The following is a 16,316-nucleotide window of genomic DNA, read 5'->3' on the forward strand; positions in this document are numbered from 1 at the left end:
TGCATAACAAGACGCTTCAAATGGCAGGGGTACTTGGAGAAGGGGTATACCTTCGTCTAAATAGGCTGGGAAATTAGTTTTATCAATTACTTGATGGGTCTGATGAAGTAAGGTGAGGAAAGAATTATGACGCATCTCCTCTCTGTGGTCCATATCCTCTGGTGGTACTGTAACTGAGGGAACAAAGTCGGAGGGAAGCTCTGATGGGAGCGGGGCTGTTTTTGCAATACGATGGTAGAGCTCTAGGAGATATAATAATCCAATGACCAAAGACATTATGCAAAATAACATACAAAATATGCATAGTTTGGAGTACCAGCGCCCCTTTTTGTTCACATTAAGAGTGGAATATGTATCCTCCATTTCTAGTAAAGGAAGATGTCTTGTTGTTCTTCCAAACAGAAATACCATTTGAAATAATACTTCAGAATTGTGAATTATACAACCTCACAAGTGCGGCAGTTTAACAGTGTTCGTTATAGGCCTCACTGTTACAGACCTTGCGATTGGCAAATTTGACCTCACACCCTCTCCTCCTATGGGTCGCTGGGCTTCGGAGGTATTTCTTTATTCTCTTTTCAGATCAGAGTCAGCAGTGTCCTTATTTTACTAACCTCACTGCACAAGTTAGTCCTTTAAAGTTGGCACTGTTCAGTGCGTGGCAGTTGGTGCTTGCTCCGTCCTAAGCACTCTTCATCTTCCTTGGGCGTAGATTGTATCCTGATGCAGCTTGTTGATCATCAATTCGTGCAGGAATGCAGTCACCAGTCCTTCGGTCAGAACGGTCCTCTTCCGGGGGCAGTTTTGGCCAGAACGGTGGTGCTCTCTTCACATTTGATAGATGAATCCAATTTTTGTGTCCGTCACATCGAACCGCCGTCTGTGTGACTAATAAAACTTGCGCTGGCCCTTTCTACCTGGGCTGCAGGCTGTTCTTCCTCACAAATTTTTTGGTCAGGACCCAGTCCCCGGGTTTGATGTTGTGTACTTCTCCTTCCAGAGGTGGGGACCATGTGTCTCTGACCTGTTGGCGAATGGTAGACAGGGCAGAAGTTAGTTCTTTACAATAATCCAACAAAGCAGAATGCGTCAATTCTTGCAACTTTGGTGGAGAGGCAAACCCATATACATTTGCTGGTTTCCCCATAACAAGCTCATATGGGGAGAGTCTGTTTTTGGATGTAACAGTTGTCCTCATGGAGAACAAGGCTAAGGGCAATGCATCTACCCAGCTGAGAGTGCTTGATGCACATATTTTTTGCAGTTTATTTTTCAGTGTAGCGTTGCAGCGCTCCACAAGCCCTGCTGCTTTTGGGTGATAAACTGAATGAAAGCTTTGCTTTATCCCCAATCCTTGGCATACTAGGTCTATTATTTTATTCGAAAAATGTACCCCGTTGTCACTCCAGAGACTTCTGGCCAAGCCATAGCGGGAGAAGTACTCTCTCAACAACATTTTAGCTGTGCTCAATGCAGTGTTGTCTTTTAAAGCGAATGCCTCCACCCAGTTACTGAAACTACATTTAACGACCAAAACATATCTTTTGCCATTGGCAGGGGGCATTTCTATGTAATCCATCTGTAGGCATTCAAAGGGGTATGCTGGCAATCTGAAATGACCAGGTGGTACTTGTATTCCCTTTCCCACATTGTGGAGAGCACAGGTCATACAGTTCTTGGATAATTTTACAGCTGTTTTCTTAATGTTTTTGTTGACCCATATCTTTTCAATGGTATTTGTCATTCCAGCAGCCCCCAAGTGTGCGGGACCATGAACCATGTGAAACATGGGTAGGAGAAAACTGTCAGGCAGGACCCACTTTCTCAAATGTCCCAGTGTATGCATCCAAGCCCCATAATGTGTGTCAAAGTAATATCCTTCCTTAACCCACTGTTTCCTCTCATCTTCACTAGCAAATTCCTGAATGTCTTTTATCTCTTTGTAGGGATCGATGTTTGTCTCCTCCTCATCAGTTTTTGACACTACATACGTTAAGGTGTACTCATTCAACGCAGTGTGTTTTGCTGTTTCATCGGCAAATGCGTTTCCCTGACCTACATGGTCTGTGATTTTCTTGTGTGCACTACACTTCATGATGGCCAACTTGGTTGGTAATGCAAGGGCATTTAGTAGTCTTGTGATCAAGGTGCTGTGCTGTATTTTCGCACCTCCAGATGTGATGTACCCCCTTTCGGCCCATAATCGGCCGAAGTTATGTGCCACCCCCCATGCATACTGACTATCGGTGTAAATGTTTACGGCTAAGTTTTCTGAAAGCTCACATGCTCTAGTTAGGGCAATCAACTCAGCTGCCTGAGCAGACATCTGTTCTATTTTACATGTTTCAACAACTGTTTTATTGGTTGTGATTGCATAGGCTGCGGAGGTAGTTCCATCTGGTCTCTTTAGACAAGAGCCATCCACAAATAGTGTCCCATCGACTTTTTGCATTGGTATGTCTGTCAGATCTACTCGACCTTTCGTTTCAGTTTCAGTGACAATCACGCAATCATGTTGTACTTCATCCTGCTCCGAAGGGAGAGGCATCAGAGTAGCTGGGTTTATGGTGTTACACCTCTGCAAGGTCACATTAGTGGCCATTAGTATTAGCTCATACTGAGTCAACCTAGCATTAGTTAAGTGCTGAGTTTTGGTTTTATTCAGCAATATGTCTACTGAATGAGGTACGTAAACCATAACTGGATGTCCAAGTACAATAGAGTCTGCCTGTTTTACTGCAGCAGCCGCTGCAGCAATATTTTTGAGGCAGTTCGGTAGGCCTCTTACTACCGGATCCAATGTTGAGGAAAAATAGGCACATGGTCTATTCTTCTCTCCATTTTTCTGGGTTAGTACAGCCATTGCGCATCCCTCTTTCTCATGTACGAACAGTGCAAAGTTCTTAGTGTAATCTGGTGTGCCCAAAGCAGGTGCATTGCATAAAGCACAAAGCTATCTTGATGTTCTTTATCCCAAGGTACAGGATCTTCCACATCTTTGTGAGTTAAAGACAGTAATGGTTTGGCCAGGTAAGAAAAATTTGGTACCCATTGCCTACAAAAGGAGACCATTCCAAGAAATGCACGCACATCTTTCTGAGTTCTAGGTCTGGGAATGTTCTGCACTGTTTGTATTCTCTCAGATGATAATCTCCTCCCACCTTTCGACAGGAGATGACCTAAGTAAGTTACCTCCTGTCGACAATATTGTAACTTAACTGGCGAAACCTTGTGTCCATGCAGAGCAAGAAATGCTAGAACATCATGCGTAGCCTGCTTACAAATGTCCTCTGTCTCAGCTGTGATTAGTAAGTCGCCTACATATTGCAGTAATACTGTACCTGGTGGCAAAGCACAGTCATCTATTTGTCTCTTTAATGCCTGGCTATAGATGCTAGGGCTTTCAGTATACCCCTGGGGAACACGACAGAATTTGTATGATCGCCCTTGGAAACTTAAACTGAACAAATACTGGCTGTCTGGGTGTATGGGGATACTGAAGAAAGCATTCTTCAGGTCTATTACAGTAAACCACTGGGCTGAAGGTGGTACAGATGAAAACATTGCTGTAATATCAGGTACAACTGGGTATTGTGGTTCCACTATTTTGTTTATGGCTCTCAAATCAACAATCATCCTATATTTGACCTGTCCCGTTCCATCATCACGTTTAACCACAGGTAAAATGGGACTGTTACATGGACTGCTTGTAACTTCTTGTATTATTTTACGTTGCAATAAGTCTGATATAACTAATCTAATACCCTCCTCACCTTCTTTTGATATTTTGTATTGGGGAATGCGAGGTAATCTGACATTTGGCTTTACTGTAATATGTACTGGCTCAATATCCATTTCACCTACATCGTTTGGTCCATGTGCCCATAATTTTGGATCAATATCCTGCAGTTCGGGTGGTATGTCATGTTTGCCTGAAACCATGTATTGTCTGGACACGTCTTGTTTCTTACAAGTTAAATAGACACCATCTGGTGTACAGTATATAGTAGCATGCATCATTTTCAAAGCTTTTAAACCAAGCAAATTTAGTGAACATTTCTCTGTTAGTACAAATGGCATACTCCCTGTTATAGGACCAATTGTGAAATCCAATGGTCGCGAAATGGGGCTTGTGACAACAGTATTTGTCAACAGTAACACTCTGATCGCCCCGATAAAACTGGCGGTGGCATCGCTATAATTTATAAAGAGCTTATTAAATTAGACATTTTAGATAAACAATGTTGCAGAGATATGGAAACAATGGTTTTCAGAATCACCTTCCCCAACAGAAAGACTAGCAAAGGTGCACTTGTTTACCGACCACCTCTTCCATGCCCCAGTTTCTCCACATCTCTTTTAGAGATGCTTGGCCCTTATATGCGGGCCAATGAAGATTTCCTTCTCCTTGGAGATTTCAATATCCACACTGACCAATGTGAATCCACAGGGACTAAAAGTTTGTCGACTGATATGACAACCATCGGTCTTACACAAAAGAATCAGGATCCCACCCATGAAGGTGGACATTGCATTGACCTGATATATACCAACTTCGACAATATACGGTGTCATAAACCTATTCAAGTCTACTGGTCAGATCATTTTTTATTACAATTTACTATTTTTAAAGTTAATAAAGGTCCCCAAAAAAACTCCCTTCCCTCCACTACACGTAGACAGTGGCACAAACTCTCACTGGATGCGCTAGAAAAAGCATGGGAAAAACCCGAGATTAGAGACACCGACGAAGTAGAACAAAAGTTAATTATGCTTCAGCAAACTCTGACGGCAGCCATTGATAAAATTGCCCCCTTGAAAACATTTAGACAGTTTCCTGTGGCTAAACAGGAAAAATGGTATACCGAGGCTCTAAGGAAAGAGAAGCAAGAATGTAGAAGGATAGAGAAGAGATGGAGGAAATCACACTCTGAGGATAATAAAAAGGCACATCGTGCAGCCCAAGCTAATTACTATAAACATATCAAGGCTGCCCGTAAAAATAACATTGCCCAACAGCTCATGGAAGCCAATAATTCTCCCAGAGAACTGTACAGGATTCTTGAAACCTTTGTAAAACCTACGGCATGTATATGTCCAGATGACTTCTCACAAAGTCTATGTGAAGAAGTGTCATCTTACTTTGAAAACAAAATAGAATCCATTTATGGAAAAATCTTAACATCCCAACCAAATGGTGACTCCCTAAATGTCTCCTCCCCCAATGAAAATACCAACCTTACTTTAACTACATTCCCTCCTATTAACACTGAAGAGCTTGATACAATAATGACCCAAGTTAAATCTGGATCTCCGGATTACCTTATTCCTGTTAAAACCTTAACCCCCCTTCATACCCTGTTAGCCCCTTACATTCAGGATATTATCAACCAGTCTCTTAAAGAGGGAAAAGTACCAACTGAATGGAAAAGAGCAGTGGTGAACCCTATCCGCAAGAATGCGGCTCTCCCATGGACGGAGCTTTCCAACCTCCGCCCTATCTCCCTTCTACCTTTTTACAGCAAGATGGCCGAGAAACATGTCAACGCACACCTGTCTAATTACATCGAGGCAGCGGGCGGCCTAGACCACTCGCAATCTGGTTTTAGGCCCAACCATAGCACCGAATCAGCCCTTCTGTCAGTGACAGATAACATCAGAATGTCACTTGACAGAGGGAGCTCAGTGATTTTGGTGCTATTGGATTTGTCCGCTGCCTTCGACACGGTGTCGCACAAAATTCTTCTCGGCCGTCTGAAGGGAGTTGGAGTAGAGGGGACCGCTCTTGCGTGGCTGGAAAGCTTTCTTGAAGACAGACAACAAGGTGTCAAATTAGGCACCCATAAATCTGTCTGCAGGAAGCTTACCAAGGGGGTGCCACAGGGCTCATGTCTGAGCCCCACGTTATTCAACGTATATGTGCCCCCCCTGGCAGAGATTATCAGATCTCACGGGTTCTCACCTATCTCTTACGCTGACGATACTCAGCTGCTGTTCCCTTTTAAAACCATTACACCTGCAGTCATGCAATCTTTCCAAGACGGCATGAGAGCGGTGGCAGGTTGGATGGCCCAGAACTACCTCCAATGCAACGTGACCAAAACGGAGGTCATGTTGTTTGGAGGGGCCACCCTGCTCTGGTCCCCGGAATGGTGGCCACCTGAGCTTGGACCTGTCCCAGCGCCGAAACAAACCATCAAAAATCTGGGGGTACGCCTAGACCAAACTCTGATTATGAAAGATCACGTCAGCCAGGTCACGGGAACGTGTTTCCGTACAATTGGTCTTTTACGGCGGATCTTCCCTTTCCTACCAAACACCCATAGGAAAACGCTGGTTCAGGCACTAGTCCTCGGACGGGTGGACTATTGCAATAGTCTACTCATTTCCGCCAACCAGGAACAACTGCGCAGACTGCAGGTGGTACAGAACACCGCGGCAAGACTTATCCTGAATGCCCCTCCCCGTACCCCCTCCCGTCCCCTCCTTTCCCACCTTCACTGGCTCCCAGTACAACAGCGGATACATTTTAAACTCTGCTGCATCATGCACAAATGCATCTATGGGTCTGGTCCCAAATATCTGAAGGATATCTTCTTTCCCTACTCTCCCGGACGCACTCTACGCTCCAGCAACACTATGCTGCTATATGTTCCTAAAGTAAAAAGAGCGAGACAGGGTGGCCGAGCCCTCTCCCTTAAAGGTCCATTGCTGCGGAATTCCCTCCCCCCCCAGCTAAGACAAACTGCCAACCTCCTCAACTTCAGGAAGAAATTAAAAACCTACTTATTCACACAAGATTAATTTAGCCTCCCTCTGCCTCCCCTTACCTATAGTTTGTTTAACTCACTCAGAAGCCACGCGCGGAGATACCCCTTCGGGGCTGATTCACGCGCGCTATAAGACTATAAATAAATAAATAAATAAAAAAAATTGAAAATCCCACCGATTTATCTAATCTTCCTGAGAGAGGAACATGGGGGAGCAAGCGGTGGGAAATTGATGTATTAGTGGCACCAGTATCTAGAAGAAATTTTCTCTCTTCACCTTCAACTACCATTTTTACATATGGCCCTGAAGAATCCACTGGTATTTGCACTCGCTCCCTATCCTCTCCTGGGCATCCCTATTGTGCCCAGTCCTCGTTGTCATCATACTGTGTATAATCTTGAGTGAAATACGCATTGCTCCTATTATTGTCAAAATAATTTGTCTGCTCAGTGTCACTGTAATTTCTTTGCTGTCCTCTACCTCTCCCCCTGTCTACATGGGGAGTTGAATTTCCTCTGTAAGTGTTTGCATTATTTTTCATAGTTTGACCCTGGCCCTGTAACAAAGGGCACTCGTTCTTCCAGTGTCCCTCCTGATAGCAGTTAGCACATTGATTGTACCCTAACCCTGCTCTCTGTTGCGTCGGAGCTGAAGCAGCTCGACCAACCCCACGACTACGTCCACCTCCCCTCTGAAAATTTGTACGTCCTCTTGACCTTCCTCTGTCAGGAAAAGCTTGCTGCATCAATGCCTTTGTTTTTAATTCTTTCATTTGCTTATCCTTCTTTCCCTTCTCTGAGTTTCTCTTATTCTCATAATAACAAGCCATTGTTAATAACTCAGCTGGATCTTTAGCAGTCCAGGTACTTTCGTATGTCTTTATACTGTCCGATAAGTCAGGTAAGATGTTGTTAACGAACTGGTTGGCAAAAATGCGCTTTTCTTGTACTGTCTGAATGTCCTGTCCACTATACCCTTTAAAAACCTCTTCTATCCTGCTGAAAAAATCAGTCACTTCCTCTCCCTCTTTCTGCCTACAGGCGGTCATTTTATCCCAGTCCACTTTTTGTCTAGGCAAAATTTCCTGCATGCGTGCTATAATGTGTCCGGGTAAAGCTTTTAGTACTGGTGGCACATCCTGTCCCGCTTGTCTACCAGTATCCGCAGCTACTATTCTTGCCCAGTTGATATGTGCAGAATCATTATCCCTGACTGGGCGCCATAGTTCTTGTGGTACCAGAAAATCAATCAAAAAATCGATATCTTTTAGTAGCATAGGTGTTAAATTAAGAGAGGATTCAAGGTTTTCATAAAATAATTTTGGATTACTTCTAGGGTCAGGTAACTCTTTTTTCAGGGCCAACAAATCTGCCCTAGTCCAGGGAGTGTGCACAAATTGTGGGATAGCGGCGAGATTTGCACCCCCTGAATTAGGAAGAAGATGTACCTCTCTCATAGGGTAAGCTGAGGTATCATGCTCGTGATCTGGACCAAAATGTTGGGAGATATGTTGACCGGTGGCATTATGCATAATAATATCTAGCTCTTTGTGGTAGTGATAACAAGCATTAAACGCATCTTCACATTCTCTATCTGTTAATACGGATTGCTCGCTTTCCCTCCATAACTTGTGCAACCACAATGGTACTCTGAAAGGAACAGTAGTATTCTCTAGCAAGAGTTCACAGTATTCAAGAAATCTAGTCGCCATGCTATTAATAACAAGATTTCTAGCTCTTAGTTCCCTCATTCCCTCAAACGTTTCCCAGGCTCCTCTCTTTGTTATGTCCCCAAGATCCATCCATTTCTGTGCCATCTTTTTTATAGTTTCTTTTTCATTAAATCCTAATCGGGTGTGTCTAACGTACATGTCTGGTGTTCGTCTACGTGTCATTGGTGATGTAAACCATGGGGAATTCGGCCAAATGTTTGCTCTTTGTGTATTTACTGCGGGGGAATCACTTTGTGAAGCAAGTGGCGTCATTGGTACTGGAAGTGTTATGCTGGAAAGTGTTGGGGCGGACGGTGTTGCTGGGGTGTTTCCTACAGATCCATGTGCGCCCTGCGAACTATTAGTAGGAGAGGCTGTTTGTTGGGCCTGAGCCGGCACAACAGGGGCAGATGCTTGTTGGACCGGCACAGCAGAAGGGAGCACATGCTGTGTTTGTGGTGGGGCAATAATGTTAAGTTGTTGGCCCCCAATACCGGGACCTGTGGGAACAGGATTTTGAATATTATATGGGGGAGGTTTGTCTAACAAGTCCTCTAGTACCTCATCGTCAGGCGGGCAATTTCTTTTGTCTACTGCGACAAAACACTTTTCTGTTTTCATCCGAAATTCTCTATCATGCTGTTTGATGTTTTCGTTTATCTTCATATTATTATATTCTGCTACCTTGTCCGTAGTTGTTTTATTCTTTTCTCTTTCCCTGTCTTGTTTTTGTTTCATGGCCCTAGTTCGAGCAGATTTCTCCCATGTTTGAAATGTCTCAAACATAGCAGGTCGGACTTTTCGTTCCATCATACATTGCTGTAAATACTGTAATTTAGCTAAATCAAAGGTACCATCAATAGGAAACTGTAATTCCTTATCTTTTTTGGTGTACTCATGCCATATTCTATTGTATAGGTTCACAGTTACTCCTTTTTTTATCATCAATATCCAACCAGGACTGTCTTCAACAGGGTTGGGGACGCTTTCGTCCAACCGGTAACCTGAACTTACACAACAGAACGTTTTAGAAATGCATTTCTTCATTGTTCCTATTATTTTTAGAGGATAACTATTCTTTTACCCTCTTACTCACAATTTATTAAAAAACTCTTAGTTAACCAAACTTATTTTTAACAAAACATGCAACAGAACAATCTCACCAATCTGTGGTGTGTCCTTAAAATCGTCCGGCTGTTGGTTTTCGGACAACACGTCTGTTTCAAAAGGGATCAGCTCGTGGACCTCTGCCGGGGAATCCTGTTTCAAGAGGCCAGTCGGGACTTCAGATGGCAGCTGCTGCGGAGAAACGCTGTCTCCTTCATGCAGGGGCCCCTACGATCATTCGGTCCTCAGTCGCACCTCTCAACCACGGACTCAGGTAGCCGTTGGATGTCCCACGGAGAGGTCCCACCAGAGTCGCCAAGTCTGTCGAAGTGGATTTCTTCTACCTCGCCCAGGTATGCTTACAAAGGAAGACCAGCAGTCGGAGGTAACTGAAACATAAAAAGATTTATTGCGCTCGAGCGGGTACACCACCTCACAGCTCCACGTGGCTATGAGGGAAGTGGACAACTTACAAAGTCATAGACAGCCTTATATACTTTTGTGCTGGAACAAGCGTAGGTGGGAATGGATATGACAAATCAGCAACTGCCATGGATGATTAACGACCCCGGGACGGTCCCACGTACTAGTCAGGACCAGTCATTCTGGAAATATGTATACATGGCATGTGAAACACAAATATAAAAATGATTCACTAAATCACATCTGCCATCAGTAATTATGTGGCCCACAGAAATAAAGCAGAACTATGCATCACTTGTGCCAAGTATAAACATAGACAGGCCTGTGGTTACAGAGTCAGGCGCTCACTTGATTACTCAATCGGATATAGAACAAAAGGTTACATCTTCTTGTGTCAACAGTAATTTGTCTCCATCGGCAGTATTTAGTTAACTGTAATACATTGGCATTACTTAGATTGGAAAGTTGAGCAAATGAGTCATTGACCTTTAAACAATACACCCTGCTCTACTTGTGCGTCATGAAGTGAAGTGCAAACATACGCTCTGGGGTCGACTGGTGTATTAACATTTCTTTGTGCAGATGAAGCGGCCACACCATATGTGCTGAGGTGGCAAGCTAAAGAAACTAATACAAAATGGTGTCTGGGAAACACAAAATGGAGGAGCTTTCGTCCATTACTAAAAACTGTATTTCCACAGGTGAGAGTATTCTGCTTAATTCAGAAACTCTGTCCATCACCACCCCCGTTTGCTTAATTGTTTTGTCCACCATAAGCGTGGAAGGGTATACTCAGACGTGAGTCCCTTGCTCATTGCACCATCAGGTTTCAAGCAAGCCGGGCCGAAGACAGCTGTAATGCCAGAAACCGGTCCCCGGAAGCTTGTTTCCATCCAGTGAAAGAATTGGCTTGGTAGTTTGGTCTGCCCTGTTCCCATGATGCACTGGGCCAGGGACAGACTAATTTGCATGTAGCCAGGTTCTGAGCTGGGATGGTGCATTGAGCTAAAAAACCGTGTTGGATCAAGCCCTGATCTCTTGACTGGGTGAGAGTATTCTGCTTAATTCAGAAACTCTGTCCATCACCACCCCCGTTTGCTTAATTGTTTTGTCCACCATAAGCGTGGAAGGGTATACTCAGACGTGAGTCCCTTGCTCATTGCACCATCAGGATTCAAGCAAGCCGGGCCGAAGACGGCTGTAATGCCAGAAACCGGTCCCCGGAAGCTTGTTTCCGTCCAGTGAAAGAATTGGCTTGGTAGTTTGGTCTGCCCTGTTCCCATGATGCACTGGGCCAGGGACAGACTAATTTGCATATAGCCAGGTTCTGAGCTGGGATGGTGCAGTGAGCTAAAAACGGTGTTGGATCAAGCCCTGATCTCTTGACTGGGTGAGAGTATTCTGCTTAATTCAGAAACTCTGTCCATCACCACCCCCTTTTGCTTAATTGTTTTGTCCACCATAAGCGTGGAAGGGTATACTCAGACGTGAGTCCCTTGCTCATTGCACCATCAGGATTCAAGCAAGTTGGACGAAGAAGGCTGTAATGCCAGAAACCGGTCCCCAGAAGCTTGTTTCCGTCCATTGAAAGAATTGGCTTGGTAGTTTGGTCTGCCCTGTTCCCATGATGCACTGGGCCAGGGACAGACTAATTTGCATATAGCCAGGTTCTGAGCTGGGATGGTGCAGTGAGCTAAAAAACGGTGTTGGATCAAGCCCTGATCTCTTGACTGGGTGAGAGTATTCTGCTTAATTCAGAAACTCTGTCCATCACCACCCCCTTTTGCTTAATTCCACAAACCCTGCACGATCATCAGTACTTCACAAATTGCCAGAGAACTCCCTCTCGGTAGAGGTACTATCTCCCTTCAGCGGAAAGGACCAAAAACAGCAAAGTCCAGTCCGGCGTCATCAGGTTCCCCAACCTTATTGACATTGCTCAGTACCCGCCAAAGGCTTACCTGCTCTGGAGTTTTGACTCAGCCTCTACACCAAGTCTGGAGGCCCTATTACCCCCTGGAGCTGAAAGGCACTAATACCCGGGGCACCAAACCACTTGCTGCAAAAACATACAATGCTGAGTCCATGCAGACTCCAACTTTGCACCCAGCCAGCACCCAAAGAGAGACATCAGGACTCCAGAAATCCACCTCAGCAGTGGCTCAGCAGTGACTCAGCAGCTCCAGAATTGTGACTCCAAGGTGCCAGGACTTGACTGCGCAGCTGCACATCTTCAATGCACACAGCCCACCCTCCGGGGGCATCTTCAAACCAGCAATGCCTACATGGCCCCAGAGCCCTTGCCACCTTCACTTTCCCTTGAGAGCTTTTGTACATACCTGCAAGTCTCCCTTTGCATTGCTTTTACAGGTGGCCCCCTGGCTTCATAGAGCGCCAATTACAAAGTCCCCTTTTTCTTGTTCTCTGAGAAACTTGGGGAGCTCCTGAGACCTTGGCCTTGACAGTTTGGACTTTGGTCCTGAACCTCAAGATTTCCAAAATGGTAACCTCACATTAACTGCACTGAATTGCTTTTTCCAATTGCCTTTCTCTTTCCATAGGAAATGTACTGTGCGTAATTGCACACAACTGAGATGATTGCATGTTACTCATTTACCATATTGCAAAAAGTATTTACCTTGTACCCAAAGTTCTTGGTCTAAATATTTAAACAAAAAGAAGTGCTATTTTTCTAATTTGGCCTTGACTTCATTCATTGAGTGTGTGCCTCATGTATTGCCTTGGTGTGCACACCACCCGCTGATAAGCTTAACTGCTCTCCCACACTAACACAAAGGAGAACGTCAGTATAGTCGACCTTTTGCCTCTGTAAACCAATAAGGTCCTCCTCGACCTCTCTGCACAGTGTACCTCTTTGGGGTGCACTATACAGAGAGGTAGGTTTCCTATATTCAGTATAATGTCAGTGATCCGTGGATAGGCGCTCCCACCTGTCATAGGCTCCCTGATTGCCCAACGCCCCCCACCCGGAGGCCCCTAGGAGTTATGAATTGGGCCCATCGGCGCTGTTACTTTAAAGTGTAGAATTCAGATGCTTTTGGGAGCTGTAGCCGTTCTGTGGGGACCAGGCCCTTAGAAAGAGGGTTTAAGGGCGATAAAGCCTGGAGGACCGCCTCGGACAGAGGGGAGTTACAGAGGCTTGTGTTACATACACCCCTGCTTTACGTGGCTTTGAAAATCGTACATTGGGACAACTGAGTGGCAGAAATGCAAATGAATGTGCTTAGGAAACCTGCGCCGTTGTTTGCAGTAAAAATCTAGTTAACAAAGCACACGCACAACTAGCATTTACCCCTCGGCTGTTTAAGTGTTTGTCAAGAAAAAAGGTTCGTTTTTCAGGGTGTTTGCTGTTTGCTGAGTCCGCGAGGGTGCTCTACTGAATAATGAGCTCATTGCATCTTTCGCCGTTCTTAAGTGCGGCGCTGACTTCCCTGAGGTCACAATTCTCAACACCCCACAGCGAAGAGGAAGTGGCGAGTCTTGGACCCTGGCTGAGGGGAAGGAATCGCCTGCTTGTTTACAAGGGCACCGGAGAAGCACGCGCCGCAGAGACTCTCAAGTAAGTTATCAAAGGTCAGCGAAAAGGCATGGATCAACCACAGCCCTTTTACTCCCTCGCTATCTTCATTCTTGTTTCCTTTTCCCTCCATCCCTTGCACACCTGATGACCTTCTCTCCCGTGCTCTATCCTAAACTCCCTCTCTCTCATTTTATTTCCTATCTCACACTCTTTTTCCTCCCGTACACATCTCTCCTTGTGATTTTGATCTGTCAAATTTGCTTTGCTCTTTCTGTGAAGAAAACGTAATTGTGTGGCAAATGCGAGTGCTGACATAGCTTGTTAGCTAATACAACATACTAACATACAAAATACAAATAACGGTGAAGTGTTCATTTTTCAGTTAAACGCAAATACTATTTAAATCTCTGGGCACTTTAATTTTCTTTCTTCTCTTTACCCTTCTCTTTTTCTTTCATCCCTTCGTTTACTAGCTTCCTTTCTTTGCTTTGTACATCCCTTCTGTTTCTCTTTGCTCCTTATTCCTCGTTCTCCCCTCCCTCTGTTTGCCTCTCAGTGTACGTTTCTTCTTGGTCGTTTTTTGGGGGGGCTCCTCTTTACTGCCATCCAACTTCCGGTTTCCCTATTTATAACATATCAAACCTTTTGCATCTCGTATTGCACCTCATTTCACGTGTTGCCTCTCTTGTACCCTCAATGAATATGGCCTGGGACCGCTAGATCACCAGGACTCTAGTGCGCACTACTAGTAAAAAGTTTTTTTACAATGAAACATTTTCCATGCGTGTCTTTTTCTGTTTAACTTTATCATGAATTTTGTGAAAATTAATTGCATCAAATCAATTTATACATATGCATTAAATAATCAGAAATGTAAGCCTTATACACATTTCGTAAATCAGTCAATACACAACACAGTTATTTATGAAACCCAATGCATTTCGGGGTTAGTACCCCTTCGTCGGGGGTCTATGAAAAAGAGAAAAGAAAAAAGAAAGGACACCAAATTAATCTAGATGCTTGTAGAGAACTATTCTCCATTGTTGGTAATAATATAACATGCTCTTACCTAGATAACTGTTTCTTATGCGGTTGCGTGTATTATGAAGCTTTAGCGATATCTAGATTAAATCATACACTAGTGAGTAATTTGATTGAAACCTAAGAAGACACTAAGTTTATATTAATGTTTTTAGAAAATTACCTTGATTCCAGATTCAAGAAAAACCTATCTGAGGATAATTGAAGAAATGAGAAAAAAATAATAAATATAAGAAGCCGTTCCTCTAATGCTTCTGAATTATACAGGTATACAGGGCACACATGCTATGAAATAATTACCGATTCGGTAATATTTACCGATTCAGTAAAATTACCGAAAATGCAATGTAGGTAGGCAATGTACCTTCTGCACATGGCTTACAGAATCGGTATTTTACCATGGAATACAAATCCATGGTAAAATACCGATTCCGGTGTGCATGCACATGTGTGCATGCACACCTATGTCATGTGACAGGCAGACCAGCCCTTAGGGCAGGCATGCCTGCCACATGGCACCTGTGCCTGTTTTGGGGGTGTCAGAGGGTGTCAAAGTGACACCCCCTGCACCCTTGTGAATTCTTTAATTACCGATTCGGTAAATACCGAATCGGTAATGCCTAATCATTCCTATGGGCTTCAAAGCCCATAGGAATGAATGGGCATTACCGATTCGGTATTTACCGAATCGGTAATTAAAGAATTGTTAAGGATTCGGTAATGAATCCAGATGTTGGGACCTACATACCATTTACCGATTTTGAAATACCGAATCGGTAGGATTCGGTATTTCAAAATCGGTAAATGGGATTTACCTACATCGGGCCCTTAGTGTGGTATGTTATTCAAGAAATAATGGGCTAGATGTAGGTAATTTTCAATTACCGATTCGGAAATACCGAATTTTACTGATTCAGTACTTTTTCCGAATCGGTAATTGCAATGTAGATAAAAATTCCATAACAAATACCGAATCGGTAAATGTATTTATCGATTCGGTATTTGCCATTGATTCCTATGGGCCTGGAGGCCCATAGGAACGAATGTCAATTACCGAATCGGTAAATACCGATTCGGTAAGATTGTGAATTAGTCAAGGGTGGCAAGGTGTCACTTTGACACCCTGTTGCACCCCTGATTAGTGTTGGTGTGCATATGTGGCATACATATATGCCCTAAGGGCATGTATGTCTGTCACATGGCACAGGTGTAAATGCACATTTATGCATTTACATAGGAATTCCTTATTTACCACCAACTAATAGTTGGTGGTAAATAACGAATTCTTAAAGGCCAGAAGCACTCTTTTAAGTGCCTCCTACATCTTATTTACTGATTCGGTAGATTCTGAATCGGTAAATGTTGATTCGGTATTTACCAAATGGGTAAATACCGATTTGGTAAATACCAAATCAACATTTACCGATTCGGAATTTACCAAATCGGTAAATAAGCCTCCTACATAGGTAAAGGCTTTTACCGGTCGGTAACCGCCGATTTCGGCCGTTACCGACCGGTAAAAGCCTACCTACATCTGGCCCAATATTCTGAGTTTTATTGGTTTGTTATAGTGAGTGCAGCCTGCATAAAAGCAACTATTTCAATGGCACTAATTAGGATTCTAGGCAGCATTGACACAGTACATTATAAGATAATCACTGCCAACTGAATTATATTATGGAGGCACAGCGCATACACTTTCAGCGCAGTTATTTGTGCTGT

The 16,316-nt window shown here is 43.9% G+C and overlaps 1 protein-coding gene across 1 annotated transcript in view; it reads left to right on the forward strand.

The window, feature by feature from the left end:
* Nucleotides 1-13,509: 13,509 nt before the first annotated feature.
* Nucleotides 13,510-16,316, forward strand: part of LOC147734917 (glycine N-acyltransferase-like) — a 124,262-nt gene continuing 121,455 nt past the window's right edge. Inside the window, exon 1 of the mRNA XM_086953684.1 lies at nucleotides 13,510-13,606. The gene's annotated coding sequence lies outside the window, so the exon portion shown is untranslated. The remainder of the gene's footprint in view (nucleotides 13,607-16,316) is intronic.

The sequence above is a fragment of the Lissotriton vulgaris genome, chromosome 1_2 (genome assembly GCF_964263255.1).
Source record: "Lissotriton vulgaris chromosome 1_2, aLisVul1.2, whole genome shotgun sequence".
Taxonomy (NCBI): domain Eukaryota; kingdom Metazoa; phylum Chordata; class Amphibia; order Caudata; family Salamandridae; genus Lissotriton; species Lissotriton vulgaris.